The sequence below is a fragment of the Ambystoma mexicanum genome, chromosome 5p (genome assembly GCF_040938575.1).
Source record: "Ambystoma mexicanum isolate Mex_15411 chromosome 5p, UKY_AmexF1_1, whole genome shotgun sequence".
NCBI lineage: Eukaryota > Metazoa > Chordata > Amphibia > Caudata > Ambystomatidae > Ambystoma > Ambystoma mexicanum.
Genome location: NC_090930.1, coordinates 509,595,374 through 509,609,253, shown reverse-complemented (window position 1 = coordinate 509,609,253; position 13,880 = coordinate 509,595,374). Strand labels below are relative to the sequence as shown.

Below are 13,880 nucleotides of genomic sequence, written 5' to 3'. Positions count from 1 at the left end.
ACCTGCTCGCCAACCTTGACTCTAACATTCCCTCTGTCCTCATCCTACTTCATCTCTCCTCTGCTTTTGACATGGTCAACCATACCACTCTGCTCAATCATCTCTGTGACAACCTGGGTATCACCGATCAGGCTCTGGCCTGGCTGACCTCTTTCCTCTCTGATCGACCCTCCCAGGTACAACTTGGGTCCTTCCTATCTTCTGTCTCTCTCTCTACCTGTGGTGTTCCCCAGGGGTCTAACCTCTCGCGTTGGCTTTTCAACCAATACCTGCCAACTCTCGCCTACCGCATTTCCATTTTCTGCTCAAATTTCCAATGCTATGCTGATGAATTCCAACTCATTTTCAGGCTTCCTTCAGCCTCCTACTCTCCTTCCATCATCTCTGACTTCCTAATCGCCATTCAAAATTGGTGTGCTGCCAATGATCTTCGTTTAAATGCTAACAAGACTGAGATCCTCCTCATTGGTACACCTGCCCAATCCTTTCCCCTCACTCTCTGGCTGGCCTCCCTTGGCCCTCCTCCTGCCCCTACCTGCAAGGCTAAGAACCTCAGAGTCATATTTGACGTCTGTTAAAAGTCAAACTTCTTACTGCACCTCCTTAGAGGTACTCTTCCCTTCCTTCCCTCAGAAGCGTACTGTCTCCCAAGCTCTGATTCTCTCTAGGTTGGACTACTGTAACAGCCTCTTTCTAAATCTAAAAAGCCTCCACCCTTCGCCCTTTACAACCAATCCAGAACAGGACTGCAAGACTTGTCCTTGGCCTCATGCCCTGGGATCGTATCTCTCCAGCCCTGAAATCCCTTCATTGGCTCCCAGTGGAGGCAAGGACTAAATTTAAAACCCTCTGCATTGTCCACAAGGCTTTCTGGGGCCTGGGTCCAAAATACCTTCAACTATCCCTCCGTAAATACCTCCTTTCTCGAGCCCTTCACTCCTCTACCTCTAACTCCCTCAAGGTCAGTCGTTTTTCAAAGAAACAAGCTTGAAGTAGATGTCTGTCTTCCGCTGGGGCCTCCCTTAGGAACTGCCTCCGTTCCACCTTGCAACTTGAGGAAAACCATCTTTGGTTCCGGAAGCTCCTCAAGATCTTCTTCTTCACCTCGGCCTTTTTCCCCTCTTCTCCCCTGCTGATCTGATTTCTCTCTTGGCACTGTGCACCTGGCTACCCTCTGTCCTTCGGTCCCAGGTACCTGCTCATCCTGCCACCCTCCTGCACTGCCTTCGGGCCACCCCTTGCACTGGGGCCTGTATCTGTACCCATACAGTCCCCGATGCACATATCAGATACACCCTATCTGACTAACCTAGCACGTTGCCACTTACCGGCTGCACTACCACTGTTTATCACCTTTATTTATTTATTTGACTTATTATTTATTCTGCTCTCTCCTGTGCTCCGCATTTTCCAATGTCTCCCCCCTTCCATGCACTTCCCCCTTTTCCCTTCCCCATGCACTTGCACATTCTCAATGACACTGGGCCTAGTAAGATTGTTGTTTTTGTTTCTCCCTTGTTCCCCTCCCTTTGCCTGGTCGCGCTCTGAAACACCTGTGTATGAGCGCGATATAAATAAAATATCATATCATATGCGACTGGCCCATGTGGTGTGGATGCCTGTGTGGTGTGTTCGTGGCTGATGGCTGCACGGGCGGGCCTTTCCATGTGATTTGGCTGCTGCGACCGGGATACGCGATTACTCTGGGTGCAGTAGAGGTGCGTGTGGGCCTTTCCACATGATTTGGCTGCTGCGACCGGGGCACGCACAGATTTTTCACACGATTACCATGGCAGGGGCTGCATGCTGGCCCATGGGTGGCGCAGGGCCTTGTGCCGTATTAGGCAGTTCAATGGCTTTTTCCTGTGCACAGGGGCGTGTTGGGGGCATTACTGGTGCTGCCACTACTGGTGCCTTGGGAAATACATGAATACACGTGCCGCACATTCGCGGGTTTGCGCCATAGCTGGCGAACATGTGACACATGCTCCTTCACGAGCCACAGCGCTTGCGCTACTTCTGCACTGGTTTCTATGAATTGGGCCTTAAATGTTCACTGAAACTTGTGCATAATGTGTTTTACATTCCCTGTTTTGACATGCAAGACATTAAGTATTTATGCATATTGTTGGAGTCTTCATGTATTTGAAAATATGGTTCATTTAATTGTGAAAGGTACATTAGCATGCAGACAGACTGCTGACCTGTTAACAAAGCATGTCAAATTGTTTTTACATACACAAGGGGGGTCATTATGAGGTAGGCGGTAAGGGGTTAACGGCACCAGTAATGGTGCCATCAACCCCTTACCACCCCATTACGAGGTCTGCTTGCGGGAACCTGCTAAGGAGGCCTGGATTTTCCAGGCGTCCTTAGCGGGTCCCACGAGTAGACCAGCATGCTAACAACGGGCCAGTTGTTTGCATCATCCCCATTCCCATTGAGCTCTATGGGGGCTCGAATGGGAATGGGGATGTTCCGGGTCCAGGTTCCTTGAATGAGGAATTGCCGGGCCCTCCAAGGTCGGAATGGCCCGGTAATTCCTCATTCAAGGAACCCAGACCCGGTACACGGTAAGGGGGTAGCCATGTCGCTAATAGTGGCCCCCAAGGTGTTTATAAATATAATTAATTCAACTGTTTCCTGAGAGCCTTCAGTTATAATACCTTTTGAAAATGGTTGTATATTTTTAGTAAATAGAGCATGCCCTTGAATAATCCACAAAATAAATTGTAGACATTGGGCCTCATTACAAGCATGGCGGTCCGGGAACTACGGTACCGGTAAGCATGCTGGTACCGTAGTTCCTGGACCACCATACTAGGTGCTCTGCCAGCGGGTGCCATTTCACCTGCCAAGTTTTTCCTAGTGGGTGTAATGGCATCCGTGAAAAGAGCACGTCGGATGCACCGGCACAACTCTGTATGTGCCGGTGCATCCGACCTCCCCATCCCTATTCAACCCTATCGGGCAGAATGGGGATCGGGAGGCCCTTGATTCCGGCACCCGCAAATGGGCAATTACCGGGTCCGCCAAGCTCGGCATGACCCGGTTCTTGCCCATTTGCAGGTTTAAAAAAAAAGCAAGTCCGGGGGCAGCCGTGCCCTTAATAAGGGCACAGCTACCATCACAGTTGTAATGAGGCCCATTGATTGTATTTTCCATTATGAAGAATGTATTTGTAGTCTAATGTGGCCCTTCAGCCACTTTGCAAAGTCAATTGCATGTGGAGGTAATACAAACTAGCCCAACACTAATATAATTCATGGTTATCTAAGGAAACCATTTCATTTTCTCTATACAACATGTTCACTGTCTTTTCTTGAAAGCAAAATATTAAGCTATGGGAAAAAACTAGCTGGCTGGTTGATTTGTTTCTGTGAAATGTCTGTGCTTTATTGTAGGCTGGCTCTGTTTTTATGTGGATGGAGACCAATATTACAGGCCATGATAATGCCATGTCATTCAATTCCATAATATCTTTCTTGAAAACCTTGTTAAGATGTGGATAACAAGTGTGTTTAGCTGGTTGAAAAGATCAGAATTAAGATTTGACATTGATGCCACTAGATCGGAATTGGCTTTTAGGCAATAGTTGGTATTTAGATATGCCTGAATTCCTCCGATAAAGCAAACTCCAAATAGGAGTGCTAACAACACAAAGCTTCCTGAGATTCCTGGAAGCATATTCAATTTGGTGCAGAGTTTTCAGGATGAGCTGAACTACATAGCGTATTAGGATTTCTAACTGGCTTTAATAATATGAAGCTGAAGCTATTCTGTTACATTTATTACATAGATTAAATCTACTTCCTGGGTCTCAAGACTGGCACTTTGCTAATTATTCCGGGGCTGATTAAAGAACATATTTTCCCTTCCATGGCTGGCATAGCCAGTCGTGGCCATGATCTATTTATTTTAGGCAATGTATTACTGTTTTTGTTTGTGGATAGACACTGACTTCTGCAGAAAATCTGAGCAAAACAACATTTATAAATTTCAGTACTTCCATGCAGTTATCTTGGCTAGAGTAGGGGAAAGCCAATATGCACTGGCAGATGGAAAAGAGGATCCAAACAGGTGGATGTCAACTGTTTACTTCTACTTTGTAGCCATGCTTCTACAGTGGTTTTAGGAAATTCCCCCAGAAGCCATAGCCTTTTGATAGAGTTTATCTTTCACTTTCCATTTAATGGATTTACAACTAGCACACTAGTCCAGACAGCACTACTGTAAGAATATATTTGCAATGTCCTATGCGTGTTGTTTTAGTGATAAAACAGTAGGGACATGATTGATGACATTTAATGTTAATCGTTTACAAATTGGTTGCTAGTTGTTCTGGGGTAATCATACTACAATATAATAGTAAACCTTTGAGGTGCTCTGGGGTTTTGGTTTCTCTTGGGCTAAGCATACAGTACATTCCACCAAGTATATTTATGATTATATTTAACTACTCTTACCATGGCTGCAAGTACAGAGGTTGTGGTAGTAAGCCACCTTCTATGGATAGGATTAGTAGCCTGGCTCTTCACACAGAACAGACCACAAGCAGGAGGAGCGGTAAGAGCCCATCTGTACCATCCAAAACACATTTGTGAGAGTTGGAGTTATTCTATAATGGAAAATCAACAGGCTCATCTTATCACCTGCCATAGATCCAACAAATGTATCTTGCAAGGGAAGTTGGATACCCATTTGGGCATCTCTTCCTTGTATATCCATATGAGAAAGCAGTATGTGCATGCTTAGTAAAACGAAAGTGGAACCTTTCCCCCCCTTCAACTGCAGGCAATTAACATATTTACAGCACCTTCATGTACCATTTCACCAGGGAGTCATGCTTATTCGCTGATTCTCACAAGCCCTGTAAGACCACAAACTCTGCCTGTAAATCCCACAGTATGGGGACACGTTATTTCCTGTTCAATGTGCCAGTCCCCCAGAAACCAAAAGCTGAATCTACTCAATGACAACATTGGTGTAAAGTTGGCAATAGATTTCCTGCCATCTAGCTGTTTGTAGATGTGTGTGGATTCCAATGGAACATTGGCCTCATTTACCACCGTACTCCCGGGAAATTCAAAGTCAGCACGACCTCTGTTGCCATGTTGTGGCAATGTCCCTGGACCACTGTGAGGTTGAGAACATTTACCTAACAACAGAAATGTGAACCAGTGCTCAAAGTACAGAGATCTTTGCCATCATCAGTCACTGTGACTGCAGCTATTAAGTGTCATTTAAACGCAGACCATATTCTATCTGGAAACGTTTAAAAGCAAGTCCTTTGGGGAAGCTATATCCTAAGATAAGAAAAAAGAGTTTCTGGCATATTGGCTCTCTCCTCATGACTTACAAGTGGGCTTTGTAGAAGGGAAGGAGGAAAAGCCATGTATGTTTCCTTGTTTAACATTGCCTGTCATTTTGCAGAAACCCCGTTCATAAGCCAGTGGCAACCACTAGATAAGATGGTAAGTGCGCCATGTTAGGCAAAGTTTGTACACAGTACCCTTGGGGACCAATACACACAACTAGGACTATAGGTGTAAGCAAAACCAACCTTTGGTGTAAGTCTGTACTACACAGTTTTGGTATCGGAGCTCAGCAGCCTGGCTTATCTCAAGTGTGGAATGTGAGCTGTAATGATGAGAGGTCTACAATCACAAGTGTTCAAATAAACTCTTACACTCAAGGTTTATTTGATAAATACGTATTAATTTATTTATCTGTCAGTTATAAAACATTAACAAGAAAGAAGGAGGCATATAATCACACACAAATACACTGAAATACTAATTCACAATACTTTTCAAGAGGAGTAACAGGCAAAGATTATTACAACATGAAAGGTTACAATTATTCTTAGACAGTGAAAATACTTTGAGTTCACCAGAAAAGTCAATTCAATTCAATAGGCTAGGGCAAAGTCAATGGGCTAAAGTCTTGAATAGGATAAAGTGGTTCTGGTAAGTAAATGGTAAAATCTCTGCAAAAGTTCTCAGAAGTAGTTTGTAAAAAGAAGAATCATATGTTGGGTCACAAGCTGATTAGGCCTGGGAGCTACAAATGTTTCAAGCACTTTCACCGCAAGAGGTAAGTACTCTCAGTCTTATTTCCACAGAACCTTTCAATGAAGAAAAAGATGCACCTGATGATTTCTGTTCCTGACAGTTCCTGCAGATCTCGCTGTTCCTGGGCATCAGTCAAGGGGACAAGAGGGAGGACGATGGGGGGCTCCTGTACTGCACTGGGACTGGTCAAAAAGCTGGCACTTGGCAAATCTTCTATTCCAAGCACACAAACTGGGGTCCCTCTCCCTGGTTATTCGGATTCCTGCAGCACTCTGAGGAAAAGGCAACCAGCTCTGAGAATGGTATCCAGGTGGCTTACTGTCGAGTCGATTGGTCCCACTAACTCAAAGGGAGAAGTCGTCACTGTAGGGGCTTCTCTGTAGGGGCTTCTCTGTTGAGGTGAACTTGGCGATTTAGACCTGAAGAAGGGCTTCACCGGGCAAACCAACAGTCCAGGAGTTGCAGCAGCAGTCCTCTTCAAGCTTGTCTCTGGTTCTTTCGTTCCAGTGGTTGACTCTGCCTTCCAAGCCAAGAGACTCGCCTTTTGTTCAGTTCTCTCCCATTCATTCCCATTCATGTGTGTGTATTTTTCAGAATATGTGTATTTCCTGGAATAGTTTTTAATTTGGTTTGTCCCTCCACCACTAATGTGCGTATAGAACAGGCATACTGTTTTGAAGTTGTGGTAGATTTTGTATAATATTTCCCTATATTTTTCATTTCATTTTCACCATCCGGCTCTACTCTTCATGACTGATTAGGAGTGTGTGTGATTGTTGAGGATGGAAGATGTTTTTGCATGTTTTGCTGTATAATTTTAATTTAATTTTGGTTAATGCACTTTTGCTATATAATTTCATTTCATTTTGCTTAATGCACAGCTACACATTTATAGAACTGTCAATACATTTGTTCAGCCTTAAAAATTGTAAAACTGTACAATCATGTATGTTGGAGTTGGCAGATATTTATGAGTGATCTGCAGAATATTTTTCATTTTGCAGAATATTTTTCATTTCATTTTGTCCCTCCGAACCTAGTCACAAGCCTGTGTGTGTGTGAGTGTGTGTACATGCATTGGGGCTGTAGATGTTTGCATGTTTTGCATAATTTTTAATTACATTTTACATGTTGCAGTATAATTTGTATTTCGTAGTGTTCCGCTGGCTACAGAACTTTTGTGTCATTTTTTTGATATGTCTCATATTACCACAATTTTTGCTTCATTTTATCAGTCCAACCTTAGGGCACATGGCTGAATATGGGTGTGTCTTTGTATGTGTTGCTGCTGTGTGCATTTTTTAGAAGGCCTTCCGTTGACTACTCTGTCACCCCATAGATGTGTCCTGCAAGCTGAAGCACTACTCTCAAGACTCTGCAAATCTGATAACATTACCCCGCCCCTCATCAAACTGCACTGGCTCCCACTGCAAACCGGTATCATATTCAAATCCTGCTGTATCTTCTACAAGGCAGTCACCCTGAAGTCCCCAAGCTACCTCTCTGAGAGACTCAATATCGCTGTAGGCCTACGTTCCACCAGACATAAGGAAATGTGCAGACTTCTATATGCATAACCCAAGACTCTGGAAATTGCTTGCCGTCAACATTAGACTCGCCATCTTGCTTCTACAGTACAGGAAGGAGATCCTTCCTAACAACTAGACCCACACTTCCTCTACTCCCCAGCCTGAGAGTGGGTGATCTGAACCACACTGTTGTTTCCCCAGGTTGCTGCTAGATCCTTTGCTGACAAATTGCCTGCCCTCCCCTCCCCTGTCGTTAGCTCCTTACTCCCTTGCTTCCCTGCTTCCCGCACCATGTTCTTCACCTCATGATGGTAAAGCACTCTGTTGCTTCCTGAAGATAGATCTGCACGCAATAAATAGCCTAATATTAATAATAATAATAGTAACATAACCCATGTTTACAGAGTATGTTCATATTACTCACTGCTGAGACTCAAAACATGAGCACAACCATCTATCTGAACAAAATGCTCTTTCATATGCACTTCATTAACCTTCATACAAATTGTATTCAGGCTGTATCTACCAACAAATATATTAGCTGTATTAGGAATACCCCCTATTATACTTAAAATAGATATTACAAGTCACCTAATGGCCTCATTGAAACAATGTGACACTGACTTACTTTTCAGAACCTACAGGAGCACCATAGATCCACCACCTCCTGCGCAGGCTCTCCCATGGTCTAGTTGGAATAAAAACCCTGGAGAACCCAGTGAAGGGAATAGGGTTGATTGGTGTTCCTTTATCCCTGCCAGCATTCTCGTCAACTCCTACTCCTTTACGCAAGGTGCTGTGTTCCTCAGGTCGCTGTGAACAAAGGGAACGGAGAATAGCATACTCCCAATTATTACCTTCGGGTTTGGTTCTACCATGGTGTGCTCTCATGATCCCCACTTGCATTACCTGGAGTGTGGGAAGGATAATCCCCAGCTTCTCCAACCAGTTGTAAGGCACTGGATGGACTGAAGGTAAACCGGCTACGTCAGGATGGTTTCTTGAAGTAGTCATTCTTTGTTACTAAAATTAGAAATGTCCTTTTTACAGTTCCAGTGCATTCACTGGTGTTGACTATACAGCCTCATTATAACCCTGCTGGTCTGGTAATAAAGTGCTGGAATTAAGATATACCAGCACTTTACCGGACCAGCATAGTACAAGTATCCCAGTGGGGGTAACCAGACTTAGCTCCATCCAAGAGCTGGATATAACTCAGGTCCCCACTGGCAAAAAAAGGCAAGTATTTTTGGAACCAGTATTGTCAGTGCCTAAAATACCGGCAAATCCCCCATGGAGCCCTGTTGGACTCCATGGAATGGGGATTTATCGCCCTTTCCGCCACTTGTAGTTTCCCGGTAAAACCAGGATTTTAGGTGGCAGATACTGTAGGTAGATTTGCCGGTATCCTGGCAGATTTTGTCACCAGGGTACTTTCAAACCTATAATGAGGCCCATTATGTGTTAAAGTGGCAGTTACTTCACTGGTGGTGTCTCGAGAACACAACAGTGTTGGTTTGCTATTTCTTGTCTTTACCTTGCAGGGGCGTGTGAGTCGTAATAATGTCTCTTCTTTGCTTTTTGCAGATACATGTGCAGAAATCGTGTACCACGCTACCTCCAGGGCACTAAACCAAATCAGGTTAGTGGACTTCAAGGGATGCACGTGCGTTGGATGCTATATTGTTTCTACGAAGTTCAGGGATGTTTTTTCCCATGGGGCACACTGTGTAGAAGGGCAGTTGTTGAGTAAATCTGTGCGAAGGTCAGTAAAATTCAGGCATGGTAGTGGGCTCAGTCCATTATAGTCCATGAACGCTATGTGTATGCTGAATGGACCCCAGGGGAACAGGCCTGACAAACATAATCTCACCAACTAATAGCATTCCCGTAAACATTTCACGGAGAAATGATGAAAAAAAGAGGGAATACCTCACAGAGTAAACAGAAGCTAACCAGACACAAATACCCAGATTGAACCACAAATAACGGTGCCTTTACCCAGTAGACCAAGGCATGACACTGACTGTGATAAAGGAGCTTAGTTTAATTTACCTATGAGCACAACTAGCACAAAGGATGGGTACCTGCATGTCCCCACTATGTCAAGGTATAGGATGGTGCAATCCTGACAGCAAGGTTGGGCCATCACCACATCCGACATGCCTGGGACTTCCAAGCTAATGTGTGAACATTTGCATCACTTCTGACCGATGCTGTCAGCAAGTGGCGTCAGGTAGATAAAACCTGACTACTCCTCAAATCAAGGTGCTCAAACAGCAGCCATTAACAAATATGATAGCCCTCATTCTAAAGTCACTTATTAGACATGAGATACCATAGCATCTCTTCTCAGGTGCTAAACAACAGGAACAGCCATTAAAACACACACACACATGAACACAAAGAAATAATGTGCAGTTAAAAACAAGGGAGAGTGATACACTCACCCTCTACTAAAACATTTCATTGAAAATATGCAGGCAAAAGAGATAACTTTCACCTTGCAAAGTACAAGCACAGCAACCACAAAAATATGCATAATACTTCTATCCCTATCCAAAAATAAATGCAAAGAAATACTTTCCAAAACAATTCCAACAGAATGTATCCCCCAAAACACACAAAATACATCGAAACCATATTTTCCAATGTCAATGTTTACCCAATAAATAATTTAAAAAACTATTTCAGAAAAAGGATTCCATCATAAAGTCCTCTCTAGTCTCATAGAAAAGTCACATTCTCACCTATCAATTATCAAAATAAACTGGTTTCAGAATCAATAATTCACATCATATTCAAACTCTGTATATAGTTTTAATCAAAATGACAATACAATAACTAGAAAACAAATCGAGAAACATGCACAACATTAATGTAGGTAAATTCTTCAACTTCTGTGCGGGTGACACTAACAGCACAGTACAGTACTACAATCAAGAAGGGTACAACCAAGGAGAAACAAATTCAATTTCACTAAATACACTTGGTAGAGGCTATGAAATAGTGAAAGGAATTAACATGCAAAAACTTTAATATGAAAACATTCCCAAATACATATGGAACCAAATCCTCCTCATGTCCAGATATCACATCCACTCTACAGTTGGTCCTGGAGCTTAATCTGCAAGGTGCACTTATAGTTGTTCTAATGTTTATGACAATCTCTAAAACAATACATAAAAACACAAAAGAAGAATAAAAACTCTTCAATACATGGGGCCTCATTACATGTCTGGTGGTATCCCACCTGTAAATGCGGCGGGATACCACCAGACAGTAATGCCATTACAGGCGCAGGATCTGCCCGAATTACCAGCAGATAACAGTTTCACCAAGGTCATGTAAATCCCCATTCTATTGGGTCCCAACGGACTTCACAAGGGGGTTGTCGGTAATGCCGACTGCCTTTGCCGGTGGTGTGCACAAGTTACTTCCAGCTCTTGGCTGGAGGTAAATCAGGTCACCTCACTGTCAAACTTGTAGTTTGCCGATAGGGCAAAAGTGGCACCAACTGTATTACGACCACTTTTTCCCACACCGCTAACCTTGTAATGAGGCCCTTGGACTTCCATCCACTTAAAATACACACTGAATAAAATAAAACGGTGGCCAATCATAATGTAGAATGCAATAATGTAGAAAGTCAATAATGTCGAATTTTTTCTACATTTTCTAGAATTTTTTCAAAAAAATAAATAAATATATATATAATTAAAATGTGTTGAGTCTGAGGGGTGAGAGGGTGGTGGAGGGATAGGGGGGTGGCCGGGGGGTGTTGGATGAGGGGGGTTGGGTAAATGATACTCTTCTTGTTTATTTATTTATTGATAGTGCTAATTGACATTTTTTTTCGACATTTTTTTTTCTAAAAATTGACTCTTTTCATTATATGTATAGGTTTTCGACATTATTGTTTTCTACATGTTTTGTTCTACATTTTTGTAAATCGACATTTTTTTTTCTACATTATGACTATAAACCAAATAAAACATTTTGAGGCTGCTCTTCAGGAGCATCCTGTAAACGCATCTTTCATCATATGAACATGTTAGCAAGATACTACTCTACACTGCACAGTCGTGTGCACAAATTGTACAGTGCTATAAGTGTTGCTCTAGAATTAATACAATTTAACACACTCTACCAACTGGCAAAGCATAAGAAGTCCTAAGACAAATAAATAATATACAAAATAAATATTTTGGTATTGATGGAGAACATGAAAACACTGCTGATTCACAAACTAACAACCAACAATTTCTAACCAGTAACTTTTTGCAGCACATATTACTATGAATTAGCAAAGTTTCAAAACACATCTGCTGAAACCCCAGACTAAAGTATGTGCCTGCTGTCATAGAACATTTTTACAAGAAAAATGCAAATAGAGAACAAATGAAGACAGTGAACATGCAGAATGGTTTCAACCTGCCTTCTGCTTAACAGCCGATAATAAATATGATATACCAGATCCCTAATTATTATGCACATACTGCAATAATTAACTTATAGACACCAAACACCATTTCAAGCTATCAATTTTAAGTTGCAAATAGTCTCACTTATCAATGCTTCCCAGTAACTAGCCTATATGAGAATACTATAATTCCAAAATTGCACTGATTTGAAGCAATAATTCAATTAAAACCCAAGACTGCCAGATTGTATAAATGAGAATTTACTTAAAGGCATTCATGGCAAGGATGTAGGATTTCCTTTAAACCTCAAAGAAAACATTGAAACATTAGGTGTAAGATGGGCAGTAAATCAATATTTAATTGAATTGGTGAATGGCGTTGCAACAGAAGAAAGACAAATTTGGCAACAACTGGTTGACTTAGATAAACCAATATAATCCTTTGCATATCGCAAAGAGCACAATGATTACTACAAAGACATAAATCAAACAGATTAACGAAACAACCAAAACATATGAAGACACACCACAAATTGGTCGAATAGAAATTGCAGCACCTAACTCTGAGGATAAAATCCTTGACCACTACACAATCCACTCACAACATTCAAGAGACTGTATGGAAGACACTTTAGAAACATACTAAATGTGTCAAGCAAAAGGCTCTCAAATGAGTGTATGAGAAAAGGGTATAGAATCACATTGTTTTCCATTACTCTTCCCTATAAGGCATGTCATAGGAGGCTGGCATAGGAGGGCGTGCCGTAGGAGTACATGTTATAGAAGCATGGCTTGTAAGAGAGTGTATCATAGGAGTGTGTGTCCTAGGAGACTGTGTCATAGGAGCGTGTGTTGTATGACCGCTGGTTTTGGGACCACATGTCATAGGATCGCGAGTCATAGAAGCACATGTCATAGGAGCATGTGTCGCTGGAGCATGTCTCGAGAGATTGTGTCATAGGAGCATGTGCAATAGGAGCGTGTTTTGTAGGTGTCTGTGTCATAGGAGCACATGTAGTAGGAGCATACGTCATAGGTGCACATATAGTAGGTGCACTTGTCATAGTAGCATGTCTCGTAGGACATTGTATCATATGAGTGTGTGTTGTAGGACCGCTTGTTGTAGGACCATGTGATTTAGGGGTGTGTGTCATAGGAGGTTGTTGTAGGAGCACCTGCTGTAGGAACACATGTCATATGAGCATGTGTCACAGAAGCATCTGTCGCAGGAGCACATGTCATAGAAGCATGTCTTGTGAGAGTGCGTCAGAGGAGCATGTGTCATAGGAGTGTGTTTCATAGGAGCTCCAGTAGTAGGAGCATATGTTGTAGGAGTGTGTGTCATTGGAGCATGGGTCGTAGGAGTGTGCATAGTAAAGGTGTGTGTTGTAACAGTGTTTTGTAGGACCATGTGTGATAGGAGCATAATGTTGTAGGAGTGTGTGGTGAGAGGGTGTCATAGGTGCACAAGTCGTAGGAGCACCTGTCATTGCATACCGTGTAGGAATGCGGATCATAGGAGCTTGTGTACTAAGAGCTTGACATAAGAGTGTGTGTCATTGCAGAATATGTCCTAAGATCACATATAGGAGTGTGTGGTAGAGGGTGTGTTGCAGGAGCACATGTTGTAGGAGGGTGTGGTAGGAGTGTGTGTTTTAGTGGCACATGTCATAGGAGCACATGCTACAGGAGCATGTCTTGTGATGGTGAGTCATAGGAGCGTGTGTCATATGAGCATGTTTTGTAGGCGCTCCTGTCATAGAAGTGCATTTCCTGGGAACGCATGTCGTAGGAGAGCATGTTGTAGGAGCATGCTTAGTAAGAGTGTGTGTTGCAACAGTGTGTTGTAGGACC

At 42.7% G+C, this 13,880-nt stretch overlaps 1 long non-coding RNA gene across 1 annotated transcript in view; it reads left to right on the top strand.

Annotated features, from left to right (window-relative positions):
• The window catches only part of LOC138481675 (uncharacterized), a 782,881-nt gene that overhangs the window by 754,579 nt on the left and 14,422 nt on the right, over window positions 1-13,880 (top strand). The window contains exon 5 of the long non-coding RNA XR_011274323.1: window positions 9,191-9,245. This is a non-coding gene — a long non-coding RNA (uncharacterized lncRNA). The remainder of the gene's footprint in view (window positions 1-9,190; window positions 9,246-13,880) is intronic.